The following is a 4,559-nucleotide window of genomic DNA, read 5'->3' as shown; positions in this document are numbered from 1 at the left end:
AACATGATGAACATAGTGAGTATGAGGAGTGATGAGAAGTCCTATGGGGAAGAAGTAAGGTTGAGAATGAGGCTGGGGCATGTTGGTAAGGGTCTGGTGTACCACTGAAGCTGAAGAGAAAATGGCATGTACTAGAGAAATCACCTTGGTAACAGAAATGAGACTGAACCCCTCTCAGAAAAGATCTATGGCAAGAATACCAGTTTGTAGTTAATTTAGGAAAATAAATCAGTTTGTTCTGAAATAAACTTATATCTGGAATAACAATGTAACAAGATCCACACCTATCCTGTTTGACTCAAACCTACCCTGAAATACCATCCTGTTTCCTTTGGAGCTGCTACAACAAGGGGTCTATCAGGATTTCTGGTTGTTTCTTTTGTGGGAAATGAGTAGAGAAGAACAAAGATTGGTTGGGACCAGAAAGTTCTATTATCAGAGCAAACATCTTATTGACCGAACTGCAGAATTATAGAAAGGTGGTTTAGTACATGTTAACAAAGTACTTGATAGAACAAGTAGTAAAGCCAAGTTCTTTGTTTGGTAGAGTGGGATGATTCAGGTTATAACAATAATAAAAAAAGATCATTTAAAAAAATGCTATAGATGGTTCTGGATAAATTCATGATAATAAAAGGAAATGTTTGAAAATAAATAGATGGATATTTTTCATACCAAAAGCTACCATGAGATTGTAGAGAACCTCCCTCTTGATGCGAGAGCTCAGAACAGGGTAGACAACTGAACAGACTGGAAATAACCCACATTTCCCATATTTTTCTATTAGCTTCTAGGAGGAGATGAGATACATGCCCTCTTGTGGTAGGGAATAAAAGGGGAAATAAAAAGAGGAAAAGGGCAAAGCTTTTTGGAATTTCAATCCAATCAGGAGAATGAATCTGACATTGAGAGATCTTTAGACTATTCAGATATTGTGTAGGAGAAAAAAAAAATGTTTCTTATTCTTATAACAAAAAACATGCAAAATGAATGATGACTTAGAAGGACAGAGCTGTCTAAGATATATTCATTTCAAAATGCTCAAGTTTATTCAGCCAGCAAATCATTATTAGTTGACAATTTTATGCCAGTCACCACGCTCTCGCCTCTTCCCTTCCCCTTTCTTTTATTTTACCACAATAAAAAAATAATATTACAACTACATCTCATCCTGGATGTTCTCTGTTTCTAACATATTTACTTCCTAGAAATCGTTCCCTACTCTGGCTAATGTTAGTGTCTTTCATTTCCTCAATATTTCTTAGTTGAAATTAATCTTAACTAGGCAAATAACCCAACAGAAATAAGCTGTTTGACACATAACATATTTCTATAAATTAGCTCTGGAGATCAGAATGAAATAGTAGTTTAGATATGTAATAAAAGTAGTAATAACAAATTACATTTTTCTAGACTTGGTCATGTTAAAGACTTATTGAACATTTTAACTTTATATACCAATATAATCTCAAATAAAAATCAAAATACACATATAATGTATTTTGAATCAATTATATCTTTAAAAAATATATATCTCTGGAACTTTTCAGGTGATTTCTCTCTTTGACTGGATTTTCCATTGTTTTTCAGCAACTCTACTGCCTAATGGCTAATAGTCTTAGGTCTTCTCAAATTCAATAGCAGGAAAAGTTGGAAGTGAAAATAACAGTCCCTGAGTGTTTCTGATATTTCAGGAAAGTGCTGGTCATTTTACAAAATTCTTCCTCCTTTCTTTACTAGATTAGTAATACCACTATTCATTCTATTTCCCAGACTTAAAAATCGGCCACTAAAAAAAAAAAAAAAAAAAAAAAAAAAAATTAGCCACTTACCATTTTTCCTCTTCCATTATGTCTATCCTCTTCTTCTCTCCCTCATTGGTCGTTAGTTCTTGTAAAATCTTGTGTCCCTTCTGTCTAGTCTGTTTACATGTGAGTATGGCTTTTGAGGTTCCCATATTACCTATTAACCCTGTGAGTAGTGAGTTTTTTTTATGCTCGCTGACCCTAGGAGTGAGTTTTTCCTTTTCAGAAAATGAAATTAGTTCCAGTTCCAGTTTTATTAACTTAAAATCATGTTTTTTTTTTGATAACCAATTTATGAAAACAAGAAGAACATACATTTGCCTTTTTTTATAATGTTGCCTTACACATTTTTAAAATAAAAATTTTTGTTACCTCATGCAATTCTCGCGTACCTCCCATCTGAAAATAAAGAAGTATTGTTATTAGCAGAATCTCAAATATGTACTTGTATATGATGATATTCTTAGGACAATTTACAGGTATTTTTACTTATTCCTTATGTTTAAAAAATTTCAAACTGTGGTATTCCTCAAAACATGGTTGCAGGCAAAGTGGTTTGTTACATTCAATGCACATCACCCTGGTGTCCCTCCGTTTACGTCCCTTTTTGTAGCGTGCTGACATACGAAGCATTTTTGTTGAGGCTTATCCTTTGAGGCTGTTGCAGGGACTGGCTTTGGGAAGTGACGCCCTGAAAGATGAAGGCTGTCTCCTACTGACGATGGTCGGCCTCCTCTGGGTGATTTCCTCTCTTTCACAAACTCCTCCATAAGCTGATCAGTGAGCCTCAGTCTGAAGTCAGATAGCTATGGTCTTCCTCCAGTCTTCATCTGATACACAGTGTATGAGTTCAAAACAGCAATGTCAATTTCATGAAAAAAGTTTTATATACCATTTCATGGTTTTTCTTACATTTCCTGTGAAATTTATTTGCATATCAGCCTTGACAATCAAACCCATATTCTCATTATTCCTAACCACACTTAGTGGCTTGGTAATGCTTTGCCCAGTAGTGTAATCACTTTTGCCAGTTTCAATCATTAAGTCCTCCTGAACTGTAGTTAGCATGTTGACCTCTCTTTTGTCACGCCATCTCTGAGCTAACATGATTATAGTATGTCTTGAGATGCATTCGCCCTTTTTAATATTCTCCAGCTCAAAGCTTAAAGACATACATGTATGATCGTACTCTGGATGGTCAGGAGGCATGAGGACATACATGAACGTTCGTACTACTCAAAGGGTTAAACATTCTCCCTTACCTTGGAGTTAAGAAAGGTTACACCACCTCAAAAGATGCCTATTATCTCAGCTTGTTGGCCCATTCAAAGCTGGAGGCTGGAGGCTTTGCTCTGGACAGCGTTCATCCATTTTGGTGTCTTGGACTTTCCATGAGACATGTAAGGCCTTGATGTTTCCGGTTTATTTTCTCAAACATTCCAGGCCCAAGTACATGTGAAGGACTGCTTCCTCCCAGGCTGTTTCTCAGTCTCCCCAGAAGTGTCCTCTCCTCCTGAAGTCAGGACATTTCTCCTCTCTCTTTCATGCCTGTGAGACTTTCTTTTTATAAAATAATCCAGGTCATTTTAAATTAAATTTAAGAACAAAAATCTCTAGAACACAAAAATCTTGTGTGTCTTTTAGAAAAGGAGAAGGAAGATGGTTCTCGTTTTCCTGATGAGCCCACAGAAAAAGTTAGTACTGTTTTACTTCTTCTTCTGATTGGCCAGTTGCATTGGTTTAGCAAGCGTTCCTACTGTAATGGTGGTAGAGGCTCCTAACTACATTTAACTATTCCTGATTTAAAAAATGAGTTTCAAGACCTTGCAGACACTGCCACCCTGGAGCCACTGGTGTCTAGCCATGGTCAACACTATGTGTTCTTCCTTTGAAATCACCATCAACTGCAAGACCTTGGGCCATGTCTCCTTTGAGCTGTTTGCAGACAAAGTTCCAAAGATAGCAGAAAACTTCTGTGCTCTGGGAACTTGGGAAATAGGATTTGGTTATGAAGGTTTCTGCTTTCACAGAATTATTCCAGGATTTGTGTGCCAGGATGGTGACTTTATACGCCATAAATGGTGCAGGCAGCATCAAGAGAAATATTTGATGATGGCAGTTTCATCCTGAAGCTTACAGATCATGACATATTATCTGAGGCAAATGCTGGACCCAACACAAATGGTTCCCAGTTTTTCACTGCCAACACTGAGTGATTGGAGGGCAGGCAGGGGGCCTTAGGCCAGTGGAATCAGGGCCTGGCTATTGTGACAGTCATTGAGGCTTTGGGTCCAGGGTGGCAAGACCAGCAAGAAGCTCACCATGGCTGACTGGACCAACTCTAATAAACTTGACTTGTGTTTTATTCATGCCTCCTGTAAGTCAGAAGCACACCTTCACCCGCATCTGCTGGGACTATCCTATTATCTCTGTGTTCTCGCTGCAGTTTTTTGATTTTGTATTTTCCTTATCTCCCTCCAAGTCTAGCTGGATGGCAGAGTTCAGTTTATGATTATGAAATAAAAACTAAACAACAGCAACAAAAATTGAGCTCCAAAAATGGGGAGTTTGTGAGTAGAGGTCTCTCAGATTGTGTCTTTTTTATTTTTGGTTAGCTACAAGTTTTGAGCAAACCCCTTATATTTTCGTTATTTTTTAAGTGATTTCCTGTTTTCAATTTTATTAATTTCACTGTAATTTTTACTATTGCTCTTCTTCTACTTGCCTTAAGCTTGCATTGCTCACTTTCCCTAG

General features: G+C 37.2%; 1 pseudogene; it reads left to right on the top strand.

Moving 5' to 3' along the window:
* Window positions 1-3,668: 3,668 nt before the first annotated feature.
* On the top strand, window positions 3,669-4,259 carry LOC136391508 (peptidyl-prolyl cis-trans isomerase A pseudogene; annotated as a pseudogene).
* The last annotated feature ends 300 nt before the right edge of the window (window positions 4,260-4,559 follow it).

The sequence above is a fragment of the Saccopteryx leptura genome, chromosome 2 (genome assembly GCF_036850995.1).
Source record: "Saccopteryx leptura isolate mSacLep1 chromosome 2, mSacLep1_pri_phased_curated, whole genome shotgun sequence".
Taxonomy (NCBI): Eukaryota; Metazoa; Chordata; class Mammalia; order Chiroptera; family Emballonuridae; genus Saccopteryx; species Saccopteryx leptura.
The sequence above is the reverse complement of the archived record's forward strand: the minus strand, read 5'-3'. Positions and strand labels throughout refer to the sequence as shown.